We start from the raw sequence: 24,651 nt of genomic DNA, 5'->3' as shown, positions 1-24,651 counted from the left end.
ACATTCCCTTATAAATAGAAAGATATGCAGTTATAGGGGAGGACAGGACACTCATTGAAAAGAATAACATATTGACATTCTCTAGACTCTTGCTTTATTACATACACACAAAGTACATCTTTTCTTGAAATCTTTGTCTAACTTTTCTCCCACGATCCAAGGAAAGCCCGAATATTTAAAGGCTCATCAATCATTTATCATTGTCAAAAGGAATATCTTAGGATTTCATCCCTTTTCGGTTATCTCACTTGCATTTATTTATATAAATGCCATTATTTTTATTTATTACTATTGAATATTATCTCCTTAGTTCTTGGGTCATTAAATACTGTTGGTGTTACATATTTATTGATATTTGACGAAACTAGTGACATTTCATCACGAAATCGGTTAAACGACCTTTTGAATATTAATATTGGCTAAGATTAACTTTACTCTATTAGAACATTTAATTGTTTAAACCTAAATCTAAATGTTAGGGTCAAACACTAAATACCTCTAACTATCATGACATTAGTAAGCCGTGCCTCAATTTTCATTTTTAGGGTACTATTTTTGTAACTCAGAATAAGTACATACCTTGTTTGACACAATATTAGACACTTTACTGATCATATTTTATTTTGGCAACACCTTAATTACCAATAATACATTTTGTATAGTTATAGACTATATCTTAGGGCAGTTAATTTCGTAGAAACAGTGGCAAAGGAACTTCAAGAGCTAGCTTCTCCGATGGATAAATCTCTGTGTTAAAAAAGTAACTTTGCGCCAAAAAAGATGAAGGAGCATTTGACATCTTCCACATTTGGTGTGAAGGGCCAAGAATTGCTCATTCCTTATCCTCTCCATTTTTTGTTGGTATCAATGGGAACAACAACTCATACTAATAACTAAAGAGCATTAGTTATTGTCATTCACATCTTTGAAACATCAAATTATCAAAAAGTTGGCAGCATACAATAGCAGTGCGCGTCATTATAGTTTTGAAAGAATATGTCAACTAGCTTTGCAGCTTGGTGAAAAGTTTTAAGCAGAGATCCACTTCTTTATTACTTGATCACAGTTTAATTTTTGCATATTGACTTAGCCTTGCTAGCGACAAATTCAGGATTTAAAGAGGATGAATGCACTTATGTGAAAAGGTGTTTTAGAATTTATATTTGACGGATTTAATTTTAATCTTTTATCATAAACTAACTACATTTTTGAAATTACAGTTTTAAAATTATGTTCTTTTTGAAATTCTAATAATTTTCTTTCATATATATATATATATACTCCCTGTCAAAAATAAGACCGAACGGAGCAAGATTTGAACATAATTTCACTTGTAGAGATGTATTCAATAATAATTGTACCATATATCCTTCTCGGACCCTAGATTTAGTTTTATCATGGTTAATGTCATTGAATAGGCATGTCGCCCAATTAATCCTTGTCCAAAATGAATAATCCAAATGAGCACAAAAAATACCATTACACCTTGCAAAAGAAAGAAGAGAAAAAAGGTCAATATACTGTACACCACAATTCTGAGTTCCTAATCTTACATATCGTCATTTACATGGAGCCAAAAACCAACCCCACAATAACCGGCGCCAGCCGACAACAATACACAACAGCCATATATCAAACATCAAATGAATTTTCAAAAAAAGGCTATCTATGTCAATCGGAAAATTAAAAAACAATCAATAGTGAAGAAACTACACACCCACACCCAGAAAACTGAAAAGGAACAGCCAAGGCTTAGGTGCATAATGTTACAGGCATGCTCCGCCGATTTCTCCTACAATCATTGGGAATTTGGGACGGTAATGGAAGCTGATTCCAGAAGTTTTTGTGCCAAAGAGAGTTGATCCATCAACTGGACGACACGTGTCCTGTAGGACCGAACCTGATCGATGTACAGGCTCAAATGGATTTGTGAGGAATATTGTTGAGTTACAGGACCCCAAAATGAGCATGTCCAGGTTCAATGTATCTACCACCCTTCAGTTTTATTTTTTTTTTAATTTCTTTTTTAACTTGATTTTTTTGGTTTCTAATTTTAAACCATTAGTTAATTCAGGAGCTTATTAGGTCCTGTTAGAGGAATACGTCCACGCTCAATGTATCTAGCACCCTCAAGCATTTTTGGTTTGTACACTATTTTTTGGGTTTCTAATTTTAAACTATCAATTAATCCAGGGACTTATTAGGTAATATGATGATTTCATCCTTATTATCTACATCTAAGATCTTCGTACAAATACGAAATCATTAGAATTTGTTTTAAAAAAAATTCCTCTCCCGTAAAAAGTCAGTTAACACTCTTCTATAGGAGCAATTATTGGGATATACTATTAACCATGTTGTTTAGATATAATATTATATTTTATTTTTTATGGAACAATTGTTTATTTAATTTATTCAATTCAATAAAGCACTATTTTAAATAGATCATTTGTTATATGTGTGTCCTTTTAGGTATGTAGTAGACAATTTAGTGTATGGAGTCTTAGCTCATGCACAGAAGATTAAATTGTTGGTTCTCATAATTAATAAGATATATTCACAATCAAAGATGTTGTTGGACAAAATATCTTGATGATTGTAGCACAAGATTATCAAATAATTTGTCTTGATTATGGGAGTAGTTTTACTCCATCTTCTTGAGCTAGTATACTCAGTGTATATTGAACGGACCAAGTAGAGAAAAGATGTTTTTGTACCGAATATATAAAATATTTTCTCTAATTCATTAAATGAGCTTATGCTCCTAATCTTGATATAATTATTATGATCAATATAATTTGTTTATTGTTTTGATTTATCAAAAGATACGACTCTATTTAGAGTTAGTATATGCCTAATAGATTGGACAATAATGAATAACATTTGTGAATAATAATTAGTTGATAGAATCCATGACTCGATTTTGGGTTTGATGATACCCCTTTATGTAAGCTTATAAGTTTTCATGTGAAAACCTGGCCGGTGGATTTTGTATCAGTCACATGAAATAGTTTAAGCGGAATTATAAAGGATTTAATTAGTTAATTGCATTAAATTTTCAGTGATTTAGTTTAATTAACTGGTATTTGAAATCTTAACGTGGGGAGTTAAAATAAGTGTTAATGAATTTTCGAAATTCATATTGAGGAGTTCAATTGCAGTTTTCTAGTGGAATAAATTATAATTAATTATAGTAAGAATTAATTCATGCTAATTTCGAATTAATACTATAATTAGTAGCCTCTTATTATTTCTGTGGTCCCTGCTATACCTAGTAAAAACTTGGGCAGACTTGGGTAAAAAGTAGCTTGGGAGAAAAATTATCCTTTTGAGTTAGAGTAGGATTGTACTTGCAGAATCCTACACGTTTTTGAGCCTCTATTATGGCTTAATTTCGGGTCTATTAAAGGAAGACTAATTTTACCTAATAACTTACCTTTCAGTTGTATTGTTCTTGCCAACCTAATAGCAAAATCGTCCAAGGTTTTACTAGGCAAATAGCAGAAGACTGCAGCCCTGAATTCTTGTTGTTTGGAAGGTTTCTGCAACTACTTCAAGAGGTTAGTGCTTCTAATCTCGTTATTATTGCGTTGTCTAGTTTACATGTATTTGATGCCTGGGTTGTATGCTTGCTTCCGCTGCGCATGGTCTACAACAATAGGATTAAAAAAACTTAAAAAATAAGAGGAGTAAATACGGTTCCTTATTTCTCTAAAATGCTTAATATTCTAGACTTAATTTAAGTTTTTTAAAATAATTACTCCCTCTGTTCCAGTTTATGTGAACCTATTTCCTTTTTGGTCCGTTCCAAAAAGAATGATCCCTTTCTAAATTTGGTAATAATTTAGCTTAAACTAACCATTATACCCTTATGAGAAGCTTTTATAACCACACAAATACTCTGAGTCCCTTTTTGACTTGTTTAGGACCATAAATTCCAAAAGTCTTCATTTTTTCTTAAACCATGTGCCCAGTCAAATAAGTTCACATAAATTGGAACAGAGGGAGTAATATTTGGTAGGGGTGGGCATCGGTCAATTCGGTTCAGTTATGAATGTTATCGGTTTAGCATATCGGTTATCGGTTTGATAAATCGATAACCGAACAGATAAGATATCAGTTATCGGGTATCGCTTAATCGGTTATCGATCATTTTGATTTGGTTATCGATTTACCCGATAAGATAACTCAATCTACAGTTAAACAAAAAAGAAAACACAATCACTGAAGTTAAGCAAAAATGAGAAGAATTCACATATAGTATACTACCCATTTATGCGTTTTGTCCAATGGCCACAACTGGAATAGTACTAATTCTTCAAGAAGAGTTGTCAAATACATTAATAATAATACAAAGTTGTAGCAACCTCACCTTAAAATTAACAAGTCCAAGCATATAGTACTAACAGTTCAAATTCAAGTTAACAAGACAACAACTACTCAATCCTTATAGGCTTCACAAAAAAATTAGTGGATACATACTTTTCAAACTGCAGCAATTCCCACAAAATGTGCCAAGGCTTTAGCTGCCTCCCCGATATGATAACAATAATAGTTGATTTAGAATAATTATTTCACACAAGACATGCACTTCCACAAGCGTTGAAGCCCTCAATAGTCCATGATAAACTGGATGTTGTTTGTCAAATGCCTAAGACAGAATAGCCTAAATGACACTTATACTTGTGCCACTTTGTCATCCCGGTCCCCAAACTTTATGAAATTTCATCTAGACACCTCTACTCGTTCAAAAGTAATATTTTAAACCCTTCTGACCGTGTGTGTTCCTCAATCGTCTCACTGTATTATCCATGTCATATAAAAATATTCCATGTCATTATTTTTATTCACAAAAACTATTTTAGGAAAAGAAAAAGTTAAATCATAAAGTTTTCTCTCACAAACACATTCATGCCTTTCTCTTTCTGAAAATCAGCCATTAGGAGGGACTGAGTTTCCTTGATTCAAGAAATGCATGTGGGAAGTTACAATTTGAGAGGATTGAGGGAATCAAACCCAGATTAGAAGTTCTGGAGGAGCATACCGGAAGAAGACAAGGCAAAAACATCTGGCGAATCAAAAGAATCTGGGCCAAGATTAGCCCACTTGAGCTTCCATGCCCATCCCACTAACACCCCAACAAGAACAACAATCCATATGAACCCCACAAACATCACTAGCTCTAACAATACCTCCCCAAAACTAAGTCTTTCTAAAATCTCAAGCACAGCCGCTACCAAAACCATAATAACAAGCAAAAAAAAAAAGATACAATCCCCCATACCACCTTTGAGCACGGCGTCAAAAAAAAGGAAAAGATGAGAGGAGAAAGGGGTAGAAGGAAAAGAAAACTGGAGATTGGAAGACGCTTGAATGCTTCTGGGCGTTAACCCCCTATTATTATTTTTTTATTTTTTATTTTTTGGTATTTTTAATTTGAATCATAAACTTTTACTCATTTCTTAAAGCGTGTAGTCACGCATTTTATCCAACTCAGCAAAGCAAATGCCACATAGGCTTGGTCTATGGTCAGAAGGGTTTAAAATATTACTTTTGAACGAGTAGAGGTGTCTAGATGAAACTTCATTAAGTTTGGGGACCGTGATGATAAGTGACACAAGTATAAATGCCATTTAGGTTATCCTGCCAATGCCTAACCTGAAAAAAGAAACCATAGAGCAATCCTTATATGAATATGAATTTAGTTATAGAAATTAAAAAGCCTAATGTATAAGATTAAAGACTTAAGCTAGGAGTAACTTGTATGGTCTATGAAGAATGAAGATGAAGCAACAAAGAGTGTGGCTGAGAAAGAATAGGAGAGAATGAACTCAAGTCCTAGCATATGTATATACTTAAGGGTAAAGTCATAATTTTATTAATTCTTATAGGGTTATCGGTTAACCCATTAACAAAATTGGCAAATCGAGGCCCAAACCGATAACCCAATAGTGAAAAATTTCTAAACCGTTCGAACCGTTACGTAACCCGATACGGACAATCCAATAAATAATTAACGGTTCAGGTTATCGATTTTACCCGATATATGCCCTGCCCTAATATTTGGAATGGAGGAAGGAAGTTTTGTTCCAGCATGACATGACTTGTCTACGTTTTGCTGCGTCATTGGATGTGAAAACAATAAGAAAATAGAAACCGGAACCAAAATGTGGTTCTTTTTGACTCAAAATACGGAAATAAGTGTTAAAAAAAGTTACCAAACTATATATAACGCCACAAAAAGTGGCGCTATACAGTAACGGTAACTGCACCGTTACTGTATAGCGCCACTTTTTGTGGCGCTATATTAATTAAAAGCTGACGCATCTTACATAGCGCCACTATTAATGGCGCTATACCCCTTATTAAAAACTCTCCGTCTTCTTCTTTTTCGTTTCATTCTAACTCCATTATTTTACTCCCTCTTGGTCCCCCCCCCCAATTTCTGATCGATTCTCCCCATTTAAAAAAAAAATATTTGGGTCCCCCCGGCACATAAAAGTTGAAGATTGGTGGTCCCACAGTCGAGTAGAACTTCGTATTATTGTGGATTCACTCTTTCGGAGTCAAAATTTCGATTTATTTACTTTCCGAAAATTCTAAATCGAGGTATTTCGATTTATTTTAAGTTGAAACTTTTATAACAATGCATATTACTTGATTTGTATGTGTTCTATTTCGTTTGTGTTTATTTTTTCCGAAACTAGCATGTTAAATTTTATCCGAATTTAATTTTAGTGTTGTATAAAAATATATAAATTAGTCTAAAAAATGTGTTTGTTAATATCCTCATGTATATTTATGTGTTTTTATGCCGTTTAGTTTAGATTATTTTTTAGCATAGTAAAATGTAGACCTTTTTAGCGTAGTAAAACGTAGACCCTTTTAGTGTAGTAAAATTTAGAGCCTTGTAGCGTAGTATTGTGTAGTATTTTAGCTTAGAATTCATTTTGTTTAATTATCTTATATTGTGCCACTGAGCCTCTAAATATCTAGCCCGGAACCAATAGGTATGTATATAAAATTATATATATATATATATATATATATATATATATATATATATATATAATTTTTACAATTAAGTTATTAAAAAATATTGAATAAAAATTATAAAAAAACATAAAATTATTAATGATAGTTTGGTACCACTGGGCCTCAGAAAATCTAGCACGAAACCCATAATTATAAAATATATATATATATATAATTTTTACAATTAAGTTATTAAAAATATGAATAAAAATTATAAAAAAAACATAAAATTATTAATGATAGTTTGGTACCACTGGACCTCAGAAAATCTAGCACGAAACCCATAATTATAAAATTTATATATATATATATATATATATATATATATATATAATTTTTACAATTAAGTTATTAAAAAATATGAATAAAAATTATAAAAAAAAACATAAAATTATTAATGATAGTTTGGTACCACTGGGCCTCAGAAAATCTAGCACGAAACCCATAATTATAAAATTTATATATATATAATTTTTACAATTAATTTATTAAAAAATATGAATAAAAATTATAAAAAAAACATAAAATTATTAATGATAGTTTGGTACCACTGGGCCTCAGAAAATCTAGCACGAAACCCATAATTATAAAAATTATATATATATATATATATATATATATATATATATATATATATAATTTTTACAATTAAGTTATTAAAAAATATGAATATAAATTATAAAAATAAAATAAAATTATTAATGATAGTTTGGTACCACTGGGCCTCAGAAAATCTAGCCCGGAACCCATAAGTATATATATAATTTTTACAATTAAGTTGTTAAAAAATATGAATTTAAATTATAAAAAAACACATAATTATTAATGATAGTTATTAAAAATTATGAATTTACAGTTGACGGCATGGATGCACCTATACATCCCGGCCCTCGGACGTCGGAGCTACTACCCCTACAGCCCCAGCATAGATCCGAGCATATATGGGGGGAGAGTTGCTTACGCAGACTTTTCGGGGCAGGAGAGTGGATTTATTGTGGGAGTTTTTGACTCCTCCCCGCGTTCTACATCCTCGTGTGGTCCATCACCTGGAGGAGATGGGATTATATAGGATCATTAGCATTGGCCGGATACAGCTCGACTATGCTTTGATCACGACGTTGATTGAGCGGTGGCGACCTTACGCAGACTGTAATGCACTCTTTGATTTTATACCTTATGGACGCTTCGATGTGCGGAATAAGTACAAGAGATATCAAGTAAATATCCAAGTTGAAGTGATTCTCGTTGAAAGTGTCCATTTCGCATGTGTGGGTGGGAATATATTTACCCATTTTTCACATACCTGTCTTCTTCTTCGACGCAAGCAACATCCAATTACATGGCCAAAACCACCTGCGGCAAATAGCCTTGTATACCGTCGGACTTGACTCCGATACCTGCATCTCACGATACTCTTTAACATTGTGCATTTTACAAGCCCTGCTTACGTGTGCTTTATCAGGAAAAAACATCCCCTTTGCAAGCACCGTTGGTCTAGACTCATCCCACATTGCTGTCCGGATTTCATCAAAATCCCTTGTGAGAGCTTCCACATCCGGCACGGCTGGCAAGTTATCAATATAAGGAATCTCCCTTGAATGAAACGACACTTCATACTCGTACACTTTTCGTCTATGGGGGGCTCTCTTCAAATCAGGTCATTCCTCCTCGTCCTCTTCATCACCATTTCCACGAGCAAATGGTGTCTCATCTCCCGATTCATCGGCATTGATATCGTAATCGTTGTTCTCTTCCTAACTCTGTGCATCTGCCAGATCCTGATGTAATACGTTGTTTTCGGGCAATTGAGTGAGTACGGGTAGTTCAACTTGCTCGTTTTCACTGCACATTTCAACAAAAATATAAGCTACTAAATTAATAAATGCTTTACATATGGCTATATCATTTCACTTACAAGTCGTAATGTGATGACATTCCATGATGGACGTTTTCAGTTAGGTGATGACTACCGGATGGGCCACTTGTAAAATTCATATCCGGCCGGTACCCCCTATTAAATAAATTGAGCGTTAAAATTAATTCAATACGCCAAAAATATACATAATTAACACAAATGAAAATTGAAGTTTACCACTCTTCTTGTGAATTATGGAAAGCAGGGTATAAATTATTTTCTCGCTGCTCATTCGCCGACGGTGATAAATTTAAATCAAGAAAAAATCTTTCATCCGGAACATGTCCGGCAAAAACTGATCCAGAATAACCACCCGATGACTGGGGGTTATCTCTACTACGCACAACCTCATTTTTTGGAACGTCTTCGACCTTCACGTACATCTCCAACATTGTGATTACAAGAAATTCCCGGCATTCGTCCGGAGTCCTCAAGAAATCACTCAAAGTGTCATCATCGTCGATGTTAAACTCTGAGTAAAAAGCAACCCCTTGCGGCGTAACGGAATACGGATATCTTCCGGTTACTTTGAGTATCACTGAACGTTTTCTCACACTCATTTTTTTGCATAACAACGATATTAATGTTTCGTACTCCATTGAAAGTGGCAATTTAACATTACACTTAGCAGGTAAACTGTAGCCCACAGAGTTATTCTCCATCACAACCTCACCCCCCCAATATAATGATACTCTTATTCTACGTTCTTCAGACATAATGAAAAAATGCTGGAGAATTTAACGACAATATAAACCAACAAGAGTTAAAAAAAAAATTTGAATGAAGATATGCGATTCTACGATGTTTATATAGAAAATGGCTAGCCGGAGAGATTTTTTTTTTGTATATAGCGCCACAAAAAGTGGCTTTATACGCTTTTGAATTATTGAACCCAGAAATTATTGGTGGGATCAGGTAATAAGGGGTATAGCGTCATTAATAGTGGCGTTATATAAGATGTGTCAGCCTTTAATTAATATAGCGCCACAAAAAGTGGCACTATACAGTAACGGTGCAGTTACCGTTACTGTATAGCGCCACTTTTTGTGGCGTTATATATAGTTTGGTAACTTTTTTTTAACACTTATTTCCGTATTTTGAGTCAAAAAGAACCACATTTTGGTTACCCACCCTAAGAAAATACTAGTGCTCCACCCTTGACTTAAATTTGTCGACTGTTATTTTATGTCATTTTTTAATTGCGATGTTGAGGGTCGGCCGTGTCCTTTCCAGACTTATTTTCCCTATTGCCTCCAATTTATTTTATTTATATTCAGTGACGAAGAAGAACAAACAAAAGAAGAACACAGAGAAACGTGAATTTCTAGGTATTTGACTTTTATTTTTATATAAAATTAAACCCACCTCTTTATGTTGCCATTGTCATCGTCGGCATTTTGGATGTCGTTTGGACGACTTCTTGCTAATATTTTACAAAGGAATAGACTTGGTTCTAAGTTGAAGAAAATTTAGACTATCTAATTAGGATGTATTTTTCTCCTGAAAATAAAAAATAAAATTAATAACAGTCCAAAGTTGCATTTGAATTCTTGCCCCCTAATTACATATTAGGAGTTGCAATAAAAAGAAAATAGAAAAAATCTTGCCCGGTCTCTTGGCTTTCTCAAATCACAGAAGAACCCCTTCTTGCTCTTAAAAAATAAAAAAAAATTAAGGTCTGTTAGCTTCAGGGACTGAAATCACACATCTTTTTCGATCAAATATCAAATTAAATGCTAAGATGAACAGCACGAGGATTAAAACTGGAAAAGTGCATTATCTTTCGAACCAAAACAATTGTTTGTTCCCCTTTATCCTTTTGATAAAGTAAAACAGAAAATAACCAATTGTGTTCTCTCTATTAAGATTTACTAAGGTACACGTAATCTATCAATACCATTTTAATTTTTTTTATCTTAAGAGTTACTCCTATGTACTGATTAAACCACCGTCACCTCCAACTGATAAGTATGAGATTCGAGCTAAGGTTTTAAAAAAAAAAATGGTACTCCTATTTGGGACAAAATAAAAGATTAGCATAGGAACTTCAATGCCAAGCAACAATTAGGCATGTAACTAGAGTAGACCGGACAGACATCATAATCATTTAATTAGCAAATATTTACATAAACAGCGCACTTAAAGAATAATTGCGCTGCAGGTAATTCTATATAATAAACTTAACTGAGGCTGCAAGATTTTTTTTTAAAATTCTCTATCGGGATCGGGGTAGGGGAAGGGGAAACGGGGGAAAGGATTACAAGGTGGAGAATCGAGCTCTCATCAAAGGATAAAGTTCAGGTAGCCAATCAACCGAGCTACAAACATTCTCCGGGCTTAGGGTTTTCAAATTCAATTATTTTCTTGTGGTATGATGCTGCATCTGCGTCTGGTTACTAATACTCCATTCATCATATTTTATGTGTTGCACTTTGGCTGGACATGAAATTTAAGAAACAAATAAGATTTTTCTAATTTAAGATTTAAAATAAGTCATAAATAATTGTGTAATTATGCATCATCTTATTAAGAAATTGTTGCAAGATCCGATGGTCAGTATAAATCTCACAAGGCACACCGTATAAATAATGGCGCCAGATCTTCAGGGTGTGAACAATGGCAGCTAACTCAAGGTCATGGACCGGATAATTCTTCTCATGTACCTTCAACTGTCTGGACGCGTAGGCAATCACTCTACCATCCTGCATCAACACCGCTTCGAGGCCAATACTCGAGGCATCACAATAAACTGTATAAGGCCCCAAACCTGTAGGCAGTATCAAAATTGGGGCTGTAGTCAAAGTTGTCTTGAGTTTCTAAAAGCTCGCCTTACACTCCTCTGTCCACTGGATCGGAGCACCCTTCTAGGCCAGTCTGGTCATAGGGGCTGCAATCGATGAAAACCCCTCAACAAAATGGCGGTAGTAACCCACCAAGCCAAGGAAACTGCAGATCTCTATAGCTGAGGATAGTCTGGGTCAACTCTGCACGGCCTCTATTTTCTTCGGATCCACCTGAATACCCTCACTCGACACCGCATGGCTTAGGAATGCCACTGAATCCAACCAAAGCTTACATTTCGAGAACTTAGCATATAACTTCTTTTCTCTTAGAGTCTGAAGCACAGTCCTCTGGTGCTGCTCATGATCTTTCCGACTCCAGGAATACACCAGAATATCATCAATAAAGACAATAACGAACGAGTCAAGATACGGCCGGAACACACTGTGCATCGAATGCATAAAGGCTACTGGGGCATTGGTCAGCCCAAATGACATAACAAGGAACTCGTTATGACCATACCGAGTCCTGAAAGCGGTCTTTGGGATATCTGGCTCCCGAATCTTCAACTTATGGTAACCTGAGTACAAATGAATCTTAGAAAACACCCATGCGTCCTGAAGTTGGTCAAACAGATCATCAATACGAGGCAGGGTATAACGGTTCTTCACTATAACATTGTTCAGCTGGCGATTGTCAATACACATACACATAGAATCCTTTTTCTTCACAAACAAGACAAGAGCACCCCAAGGTGATACACTGGGCCAAATAAAACCCTCATCAAGTAATTCCTGTAACTGATCCTTCCACTCCTTCAACTCAGGAGGAGCCATACGATACGAAGGAATAGAAATGGACTGAGTGCCCGGCAATAGATCAATGCCAAAATCAATATCTCTATCAGGCAGCATGCCTGGGAGATCAACTGGAAACACATCGAGAAAATCCCGTACTACGGGAACTGAATCAACTGAAGGGGTATCAATACTGACATTTCTCACATAAGCTAAATACGTGTCACACCACTTCTCAACCATATGTTGAGCTTTAAGAAAAGAAATAACTATACTGGAAGTGTGATCTAAAGTACCCCTCCACTCAACACGTGGTACACCTGGCATGGCCAGCGTCACGGTTTTGGCGTGACAATCAAGGATAGCATAATGGGGCGACAACTAGTCCATGCCCAAGATAATGTCAAAATCTACCATGCTGAGCAGCAATAAAACGGCTCTGGTCTGAAAACCACTAACATCAACCAAACACGACCGATAAATATGGTCCACAACAAGAGAATCTCCCACATGAGTAGAAACATAAATAGGGGAACTCAAAGAATCCCGAGGTACACCCAAATGCGGAGAAAAATAAGAAGACACATAAGAGTATGTGGAGCTTGGATCTAATAGAACCGATGCATCGCTGTGACAAACCAATATAATACATGTGATGACAGAATCGGAGGCAACAACCTCGGTACGGGTAGGAAGGGCATAGTATCTAGCCTGGCCTCCCCCTCTAGGGTGACCTCTACCTCCCCGACCTCCATCTCTGGCTGGCTGAGTAGGCGGGGTAGCAACTGGAGCTGTAACCATGGCTTGAGAACTCTGCGGGGCATGCTGTGGCTGAGAAGTCTGTGGAGGTGCACCCCTCCCCCATCTAGGACAATCCCTCACCATATGGCATGTGTCACCACACTCAAAACAAGCTTTAGGAGGACGTGGTGGCTGTGACTAGCTCGAGCCAAGTCTGCTGAACTGACCTCTGAAAGCACCCTGCAGAGGAGGCGCGCTAGATACCGGAGGTGCATAATAAGGCTCCTGAGGTCTAGGAGGAGCTGGAATACCACTGGCTGCTAGAAGAGCTGCTGTTGGGACACGGGCACCAGAGAAATGGCCCGACTCTCGAGACCTCTTGGCCTCCCTCTCCTCTCTCTCCCTAGCATGCATACCCTCAATCCTCCTAGCTATGCTCACCACCTGCTGATAAGAAATATCCATCTCCAACTCACGAGCCATGCTAGACCTAATGCTGGCAATAAGGCCCTCAATAAACCAGCGAACCCTCTCGCGAATAGTAGAAACCAAGGATGGTGCATGCCTAGCCAAACTGGTGTAACAGACAGTATACTCCGAGACAGTCATAGCACCCTAGCACAAATGCTCAAACTCTATGCGCCATGCGTCTCTGAGGCTCTGAGGAACATACTCTCTCAGGAATAGATCTGAAAACTGAGTCCAAGTCAGTGAAGCAGCCTCATCCGGACTGTCTAACTCATAGGTGCGCCACCACTCATATGCGGCTCCTCAAATCTAGATAGTGAAGGAAACCCCGCTCGATCCTGATATACCCATGGTATGGAGAATGTGGTAGCACTCATCTAGAAATCCCAGAGCACCATTCGATGCTAGACCACTGAAAATAAGAGGCTTGTACTTCTTGAACCTCTCAAGCCTCAGCTGCTCATCCTCAGAAGCCACTACCCTGTCCTCGGGCTGATCTCGGACTGCAGGCTGTATAGGAATAATCTCAGGGACCTGCTTAACATGCACTCGCTGCTCAGGAGTGCGGGCGGTGGGAGTCTCTACTCCTCCCCCGGCCTGAGACGTCGCTGCAACAAGGGGAAGCAACCCTACCTGAGCCAAAGTGGTGTACATGCTCATGAATTGTGCCAGAGTCTCCTGAAGAGCTGGAGTAGTGGTAGCAGTAGGCATATCAGGTGCCTGGACTCCGACTGGAACTGTTAGTGGTACCTCGGCAGCAGCTCACGCATGTGCTCTGGCTGCACCATGTGCGCATCCTCGGCCTCTACCCCGGCCTTGGCCTCTAATGGCTGTAGTAGGGGCGCGGGCGCCTGATCATCTCGGGTAGCGCATTTCCTCACCATTTGCAAGAGAATAGAAGACAGAAGTTTAGAATTGTGATATCAAAATCTCGTACAACAAGGAAATCAAATGAAGTGGAACTTTCCTAACGGTTACATAGTCTCTCGTAGATAAGTACAGACGTCTCCATACTAATCAACGAGACTCTAATAAATCGGCTTGTGATCCATGACTCATATGAACCTAGAGCTCTGATACCAACTTGTTACGACCCCGGTTCGCCCTCTATGAACCATCGTGACGGCACCTAGTCTCTACGACTAGGTAAGCCTAAATTGTGGAAGATAAACCAAATTGTGGAAATTAAACGATTTAAAATAGAATTAGATTAATAAAATAGTGTTTAAAAGTGCCACTTGGCATACACAATATTTAACTCACAAACCGATACATACTTCCAAGACTCGGAAACCCATGAATCACAAGCTAAGGATATTACATAGTGCTTTAACTCCAGAATAGTCTAAAACAAGTAAATACAGAAGGGATGTAACTACAAGAGAGAATAGAGAGAGACGCCTCGGTCTGCTGACACTGTAGATATACCTCGAAGTCTTCGAAGGGTCGCCTCGCCTTAAGGATGGTAAGTCTGAGTCAAGATACATGGATTTGTACATGAAAAACATGCGTAGAAAGGGCATGAGTACACCACAGCGGTACTCAGTAAGTGCCAAGCCTAACCTCGATCGGGTAGTGACGAGGAAGGTCAGGGCCCTACTGAGGTTAAATAAAATATAAAGTTCAACAGTGTAGAACAGAACAGTATAATTAAGTACAACAATAAAAGTAACACAAGATATAAAGGGCAACAACAACTATTACACAGACAAGGTAAACACAGAAAGAAATATGGTTCAGCACCAAAATAACAATTGGGGATCTCCCAGGATACCGTCATGTAGTCCCAAATATACAAATCCAGTGGATCTCCCGGGATCTCGTCCCGTAGTCTAACTCATAGTGCGCAGGGATCTACCAGAATCCCATTCCGTAGTCCCAAATGTAAATACCAAGTACTAGGGGAATCTATTGGGTGCATTCCCATAGTTCCATATAACTGTGCAGGGGATCTACCGGAATCCCACATCCGTAATCCCAAAATAAACAGACAAGGGGGAGCTACCGAAATCCCACATCCGTAGTCCCAATGTAAATACACAGAAGTAACAAGAAAATATTTAGAAATGGAAATTTCATATTAAGGTAACAAGTAATTCTAGCCTAGCATGTTGCACAGAATTCAGGTAAGGCAGTGTGAGCAAGTAAAACAATTAAGTCACTTAGACATGCTTTCCTAAGCTAACAATAGGCTTAATAGTGCAAGTAATGAAAACAGGAAAGGAAACATACTAGTAATTACTTAATGAAAAACGGATTTCCAAAAATTAGCACAAGTACACACTCGTCACCTTACGCACAAGGCATTTCAATTACCAAATATACCAAATCCTAAGGGGAAGGTCCCCCACACAAGGTTAGACAAGCCACTTACCTCGAATCGGCTCAATAATCAATCCGAACCATGCTCTTGCCACGAGTACTCGACTCCAAGTAGCCCAAATCTATTCAATTCAATTGCATAACGTAAATAACACTTCAAGTAACTGATTCTACAAAGAAATTCTAAGTTAATACGCGAAATTAGGTAAAATAACCAAAATGCCCCTCAGGCCCACGTCTCGGAATCGGGTAATATTTATATTTTCAGAATCCTCATACTCTTATGAGTTTATGCATATCAAAATTATCCAAATCTAAGGTCAAATTCCCAATCAAAAGTCGAATTCTAAGTCTAAGAACTTTCTTCCAATTTTTTCCCAATTTTCATCTCCAATCCGAATTTAAATGATGAAACTAACTATAGATTGATGGAATATAACTAGAAAGGGTTAAAGAATTGTTACCCAATGATCTCCTTTTTAATTTCCTCTCAAAATCGCTCTCTCCCGAGCTCCAAATCGAATTTTCAACTTTTGAAACTAAACCTTTGAAATTTTCTATTTGTACCTAGCTGTTACCGCATCTGCAGTCCTGGGACCGCTTCTACAGTCCCGCTTTTTCGAAACAAGGGTCGCATCTGCGACTTCTCACTTAAAGCCATCTTCCGCATCTGCGACTCCCCGTCTGCAGATGCGGTACCGCTCCTGTAGAAATCCTACAGCTTCTGCGATCCCTGCTGTACTTCCCCATTTCCGCTTCTGCGGTAGATCCACCGCTTCCGCGGCTCCACACCTGCGGTCCCACACTCGCAAGTGCGGTTATGATAGGAAACAGCTTAAGTTGTAACTTCAAAACTCCAAAATCCTTTCGTCAACCAACTGAAATCATCCTGAGGTCCCTGAGACCTCAACCAAACCTACCTACATATCCCATAACTTCATTCAAACTTGTTCCAACCTTCGGAACTCTCAAAACAACACCAAAACACATATTTTTCATTGGATTCAAGCCTAAAAATCCTAAAAACTCTAAAAATACGTTTTCGATCAAAAAGTCTATCAAGCCCCGTCTGAATGACCTGAAATTTTGCACACACGTCACATTCAACACTATGGAGCTACTCCAACTTCCAGAATTCCATTTTGACCCTCGGATCAAAATCTCACTATCAGACCAGAAACTTCAAAATTCAACCTTTCAACATTTGAAGCCTAAATTAGCTACGAACCTCCAAAACACAATCTGAACACAACCCTAAGCCCGAAATCACCCAATGGAGCTTACAGAACCATTGGATTTCTATTCTGAGGTCGTCTTCACATTGTTCTAATTATGGTCAACTCTCCAACACTTAAGCTCTCTAGGGACTAAGTGTCCTAAAACTCTCCGAAACTCAAAACCGAACATCCCGACAAATCAAAATAGCAAAAATAAACACGGGGAAAGCAGTTAAAAGGGGATCGAGGAATTAAATTCTTAGGACAACTGGCCGAGTCATCACACGAGGACAATTTTCCAGTCTTCAGATATTTTACATATTTGTTTCTCCAATCCCAAGTCAAGCTTTTAAAGTTTATCTCGGCGTGACCTTCTTCCAATACCGATCTCATGAGTTGTACGACTGCTCCTGAGTTGAGCTCGTTGTTGTCGGCCAACAATCCTAAGTTTGTAAGGGCATTGATAAGTGGAAATTTTGTCTACTTATATGTGACTTTTAGCTTTTGTTTTAGTCCAAGAGCGTTTAATTTTGTTCCTGAAAACTGATGAAATATGCTTAATTGCAGGAATATCGAAAAATGTGCCTCTAAGATAAAATCCAACTCAAGAAGGAGTAATCTGAATTCAAGGACAAAAACTGACATATAAGCTTAAAGTGTGGAACACAGAATATCATCTGAGACCGCAGAATATGCAGAAAAACTTATCAGAGATCTGTGAAAAGTGTAGTCCGTACATGAAATGTGCCGCCACAGTAGACAAGAGCAAAAGTTTAGAGAACCTGCATATCAATTTCAGCAGAAGTGCGGACCGCAAAAGAGCGATGTGCAGCTGCACTCAGAAATGTGCGGACCATAGAAAGAGAGAGATGTAGTCGCAGTTCAGAATTGTGCGGCTGCAAGATTCCAATCCTATCTGGCTAAAGCAAAGTACGGACTGCACATGGAATTGTGCGGCCGCAGAACCTCTAAAAGGGTATTTTTGTTCGAAAATTCTAGCTCTGTATAAATAGAAGAGTTTCACTTTTTTAGATTAAGTTGGGACATCAGCAGCCATACTGGATGCTTTTTTTATCCTCTTTAGTAGTTTTTGCCATTTTGAGCTTTTTAAACATAGATTTTATTATTTAAATTATCAATATGGGTTTAATTATCATTTTCTTCTTTTATTTCTTCTATTTTAAGCATTAGTAGCTAGATTCCACTAGGATTGTGACCCAACCCTAGAGTGTAAACTTAATTGGTGTTTGATTTATTGCTTGTTTATGGTTGGATGTTTATTATTTAGCCTTGTTCATGCTTTTAATTGTAAAATTAAGGGTTGCAAACATTAGTTTATTCTTATTTGACTTGGTCTCTACTTGAGAAAGAGAGATTTAGTCTAGAAAAACTTGGCTAAAAAGAAATTGAGGGGAATCAAGAGATTGATAGTCCCAATTAAAGGGTTGAATCTAGAGATAGTAAAATCCGACTTGAGCTTTTTATCAACCTTTTTGTTCAATACCCATTTGAATTTGAGAAAGACAAATTGGGCAAAATCATTCTCTGTCCTAGAGGTATTGAGTGGGTACTCGAGTATTGATAGCTATAATACACCCCGACCAATAAAACAAGCTTTAAAGTTTATAACCCATTAGGCAAACACCTAGGTGAAGGTCATAGCCCTAGGTCTTTTACATCATTTTGAATAACAACAAAAACCAATTTCCTAGTTTCAATTCTTAGTTGGTAAACTTAGTTTAACTTAGACTTAGAAACAACCCAATTTTATGGATGTGCAATTTGAGATAATTCGAGCTCATTCACTATAATATATACTCCTAAGTCACAATCATAGCTCCTTGTGGAAAATCGACCCCAACTCCTTTTTGGGTATTACTATTGCATCAACCGTTTCACAACCTAAATAGAGGTGTGACTTGGACGAGATTAATTTTTGGCGTCGTTGGTGGATCGACCTCGCTGTTCTGATCTCGAGGTTTGTGTTGCAAGGTCCACACCTTGAACCGATGTAATGTTACCTGTAACTTATCCAGGTACCTTTGCATTCGTTCTTCACTGACCTCGAATGTTCCATTAACTTGGTTCACCACAAGGAGGGATCACACTTATCGTTGATCACCTCCGCCCCAAGCTTTGGGCCTATTTGAGACCTGCAATCATGGCCTCATTTTTTGCCTCGTTGTTAGTCAATTTCACAGTTCTAATAGATAGTCTAACTATATTGCCCGTAGGTGGCTTCAATACGATGCCAAGTCCAGACCCTTTTGCATTCGAGGCGCCATCCGTAAAGAGGATCCAAATTCTCAAAGGCGTCCATGAGTTTACAAACAACCCTCTTTCGACTTCGGGTATTAGGATCGGCATAAAGTCGGCCACAAAATTTGCCAAAATTTGAGATTTAATGGTTGTCCTGGGTCGATATTCAATATCGTACTCGCTGATTTCCACGACCTATTTGGCCAATCATCCCGAGAGTTCGGCTTTATGCATTATATTTTGCAATGGGTACATAGTCACAACACATATAGGATGTCACAGAAAATATAGTTTCAGTTTCCTAGAGGCGCTTGACAAAAAAAACGCCAATTTTTATAGGTGAGGGTACCTAGTTTCGGCCTCACCAAGAGTCCTACTAACATAGTACATTAGAAATTGCATACCTTGCTCTTCCTGAACTAGGACTCCACTTACCGCTATCTCCGATATTGCCAAGTGCATATATAGTTGTCCGTCTGCCTTCGGCGTGTGAAGAAGTGGTGGACTCGATAGATATCGCTTGAGTTTCTCCAAATCTCGTTGGCTTTCGGGGGTCCACGAGAAGTTGTTGTTCTTTTTCAGCAGCAATAAGAATTGGTGGCTCTTATCGGAGGACCTTAAGATGAATTTCCCCAGGGAGGCAATGCGCCTAGTTTGCACGGCCTTTACGTTGTCCACCACTGTGATATTTTTGATGGATTTGATCTTGTCAGGGTTGATCTAGATTCACCGGTTGGATACCATGAACTCGAGGAATTTATCTGATCCGACTCCAAATGCACATTTCTCTGGGTTCATCTTTATATTGTACTTCTTCAATATGCTGAAGGTTTCCTGCAAATGTTTTAAAGGGTCCTCTGCTCGCAGGGACTTAACCAACATATTGTCAATGTAACCTTCCATTGATTTCCCTATTTGTTCTTCGAACATATGATTTACTAGGCCTTATTAAGTGGCACCGGTATTTTTAAATCCGAATGGCATCACGTTATAGCAGTATGTGCCGTACTTAGTGATGAAAGGGTTTTTTTCCTGATCATCCGGATTCATCCATATTTGGTTGTACCCGGAATAGGCGTCGATTGAGGATCTCGTAGTAGGCCGTGGCATCGATCATGTGAACGATGTTGGGCAAAGGGAAAGAGTCATTGGGACACGCCTTATTCAAATCCTTATAGTCTATACACATTCTTAATTTGTTCCCTTTTTTAGGGACTTCCACTACGTTTGCTAACCAATTCAGATATTTAACTTCCTGAATGGACCATATTTTAAGGAGTTTAGATACCTCGTCCTTAATGAAAGCATGTTTCACCTCGGACTGAGGTCTCCTCTTCTGCTTGATTGAGTGGAATTTTGGGTCTTGGCTTAGCTTGTGAGTGTTTATCTCCGGTGGGATTCCTGTCATATAAAGATGTGACCAAGCGAAACAATCTATGTTAGCTATTATAAATTGAATGAGCTTTTTCCTAAGCTAGGGAGTTAACCCCGTGCCCAGGTATCCTTCCGATCGGGTAGATGTTCGATCAATATGACATGTTCCAGATCCTCGACTATTTATTTAGTGGCGTTGGAATCATTGAGGGCTATAAAAGATCTACAAACCCCGTAATCGTCGTCTTCATCAGTCCCCTGTTTATCCAGTTGGATCGTGGCCGATGTTAGTGATTGCTATTTAGCCCCTTGCTTTGTGCCCGAACTTGGTTCTTTTGACATTGCGAGAGTTGATATCGGAACCACTTCTTCGAATACAAACATTTCCTTTGCGGCCAGTTATTTCCCGCAGATTGTTTTAATCACTCCTGGCATTAAGAATTTTAACACTTGGTGAAGAGTCGAGGGCACTGCCCTCATGTTGTGGATCCACGGCCTCCCGAACAGTGCATTGTACCTCATGTCTCCTTCGATCACGTAAAACTTGGCCTCCTGAATGGTCCCGACGGTATTCACTGGTAATGTTATCTCACCCTTCGTGGTTTCACATGCCATGTTGAATCTGTTTTAGAACTCGGACTGCAGGCACGATCTCATCTTGTAGACCGAGCAGTTTTACGACTCTCGACCAGATGATGTTGGCCGAGCTAACTGGATCAATTAATAAATGCTTAACTCGAGATTAATTTATGAGTAGAGATATTACCCGTGCATCATTATGGGGCTGCATGATCCCTTATGCGTCCTGGTCGTTAAAAGACAAAGTTCCTTCTAGTATGTAATCTCAAGTCCGTTTTTCCCTTGTGATGGATATTTTGGTGCGTTTTAACATCGGTCCTTGAGGAACATCGACCCCACAAATGATCATGTTAATGACGTGCTAAGGTTCTTCTTGTTCGGTCTGTTTATTAGAATCCCTGTTTCTGAAATGGTTCTTGGCTCGGTCGCTTAGGAATTCTCGAAGGTGCCCGTTGTTGAACAATCGGGCTACCTCCTCCCTCAATTGTCGGCAATCCTCTGTTCTGTTGCTGTGAGTGCCATGATATTTCCACATCTGGCTAGAATCCCTTTGGGCTGGGTCAGATTGTAGAGATCGAGGCCATTTGGTGTCCTTGATGCGTCCGATAGCTGATTGATAGCAGCAATATCAACATTAAAGTTATATTCAGATAACCTTGGTGCTTCTTTAGCCCCAATAGGCTTGTCGAAATCGTTCTTACTCAAGAGTCCTTGGCTGCTTTGGCCTCGATCATTTCTCCTTTCATTTCGCATAGAGTTCCATCCGGACCTACTACTGCTTCGATCTCCATTGTACGGCTGGTATTTATCCCTGTTTGAACTTGGTTCTCGGTCGATATCTATCTTGACTCTATCGATGGGACTAATAGGATAAACGGACCAGGAAGGAGCCCCAATTTGATCATCTTTGACTCTAATTTTTTATTGATATCGGTTATGCACATCAACCCAAGTAATAGCTAGATACTTTATCAGATTCTGATTCAAATGTTGTGAAGCCACCGAGCTTCGAACATTGATTCCTTGGGTGAAAGCTTGAACGGCCCAATCATCAGCGACCGATGGCAGATCTATCTGTTCCATTTGAAATCGGGACACGAACTCCTTGAGCATCTCATTAACCTTCTGTCTTACTTTGAAAAGGTCTGACTTCCTGGTTTCAACCTTGATAGCCCTGGCATGTGCTTTTATGAAAGAGTCTACAAGCATAGAAAATGAGTCAATAGAATTAGGAAGTAAGTTGTGATACCATATCATAGCTCCCTTTGATAGGGTCTCTCCGACTTTCTTCAACAAGACAGACTCGATCTCATCATACTCCAAGTCGTTCCCTTTGATAGCCCATGTGTAAGAAGTGACATGCTCGTTTAGGTTGTCACACCTCCTTTTACCTACACCCCGTAAAGGGCATAAATATAAGGGAGTTTTTCAATTAAAGGACAATCGAAACGGGACTGTTTATTTATTAAAAATCAGAGTCGCCACTTGGGATAATTTATGGTGTCACAAGTCACCGGTTTTAAATCCCGAATCGAGGAAAGTTGACTCTATTTACGGCCTACGAACACAGAAATCCGGGTAAGGAATTCTGTTAACTCGGGAGAAGGTGTTAGGCACTCCCGAGTTCCGTGGTTCTAGCACGGTCGCTTTGATCATACTTGACTTATTAAATTGTTTACCTCTTAACCGCTTTTAAATAAAAAATTATCTGAAACGGGTTACGCATACGTGTACCTATTTTTGACTCGTAAAAATTATGTCACGCGTACGTGTCCACAATTAATAATGCTTATTATTATTATGAAAGTTTAGCCGAAGTTATGCGAACGTGTACTCCAATTTATTTTTTAAGAAATCCTAACCGTGTCACGCGAACGTGTCCACAACCACGATAGTATTTTAAATGGCCCTAAAGGTTTCTCTACGAATATTTGTCTTATTGTCCAATTAAAACATGTGAGGGCCATATATTGGTTGATATTACACCACAAACCTATTGAGGGACGGTAATTAATTAACTCGGGCCACAACATTAAACATACCCTAAAATTGAAGTTCGGATTACTTTTATTAGCCAAAAATCTGAATGGGATAGAACAAGCATTCACATCGCCTGAGATGATTTTGGGCTAACTATAGGCCCAATATCACTTGAAGCATTTGGAGTAAGGGGGAAAGCAATACAAATATGAAGGCCCTTTCCTAGCAAGCTGACCCATGCGGTCCAACCGGGCCCAATTCCTTTGAGGAATTCCATAAAGATAGTCATACATGAACTAACATACGTCCAGATTGCTAACTCAAATTCACATCCATTTACAAGCAAATATGAATCCAAGGTTACTCACTGTTACATGCTAAATCTGCATCCACAATTATTCTAATAATGATAAAGTCACATCGCTCCAGCAATTAACTAAGTTACTCAATTTGAATGACCCAACTATCAAGCTTCGGCTACCAGTATTCACACGATACCTAGATCACTGACCTGGGATGTGAAAGAAAAATGCAGAACTCAACTTCTAGTAATACTTTTCATGCATTGCTAAACCCACTTCAGCCATAAAATGCAGCAACCATATTAGACCAAATGGCAGAATGAAAATTCAAGTCCCAAAATACATCATCAACATATTACATGGAACTCGAATCCTGATGGTATTTTACCAGATTTGGGACTCGTCGAACTGTAAATTCATCGTCTGAATCACAGTTCTTCGAGAGCAAACAACTTGCTCAAATTCTAAAACTATACCAGAAAATGTGATACAACACTCAGGCAAGTTAAACGTAAATACCAATTTCAATCAGATCTAATAGTTTGTGAAATAAACAATCTTGAGTCAACAGTATCTAAATCAGTCTAACTACTGACCTCGAGACATACGAATAGTAAAATGACTACATATAAAGAACTTATACTGAGGTAGACATTTAGACTAGGCTACCATGTCGTACGACATTCAGAGGTTAAGGGTTGATCCCATTGTTCACAGTTGAAAGGCAGTAAGTGAAATTTCCAGCCAAACAGAGTAGACAAGTATGCTATATTCTTAATTTAAACTCAAACTGAATACAACTCAAAGCTCCAGATTCCATTTTGATTCCCACATCAAGCTTTACATTAGAATAGAGTGCAGAGATGTGTACCTGGGAATGA

The 24,651-nt window shown here is 38.1% G+C and overlaps 1 long non-coding RNA gene across 2 annotated transcripts; it reads left to right on the top strand.

Annotated features, from left to right (window-relative positions):
• The first annotated feature begins 1,504 nt into the window (after positions 1-1,504).
• Positions 1,505-18,415, top strand: LOC138886928 (uncharacterized). Of its 2 annotated transcripts, none has more exons than XR_011405888.1 (3): positions 1,505-1,976; positions 3,444-3,560; positions 17,844-18,415. It is a non-coding gene; the product is annotated as an uncharacterized lncRNA (long non-coding RNA). The 2 variants fall into 2 exon arrangements; XR_011405887.1 differs by having other exon boundaries at positions 1,505-1,983.
• Positions 18,416-24,651: the final 6,236 nt, after the last annotated feature.

The sequence above is a fragment of the Nicotiana sylvestris genome, chromosome 3 (genome assembly GCF_000393655.2).
Source record: "Nicotiana sylvestris chromosome 3, ASM39365v2, whole genome shotgun sequence".
NCBI lineage: Eukaryota > Viridiplantae > Streptophyta > Magnoliopsida > Solanales > Solanaceae > Nicotiana > Nicotiana sylvestris.
The sequence above is the reverse complement of the archived record's forward strand: the minus strand, read 5'-3'. Positions and strand labels throughout refer to the sequence as shown.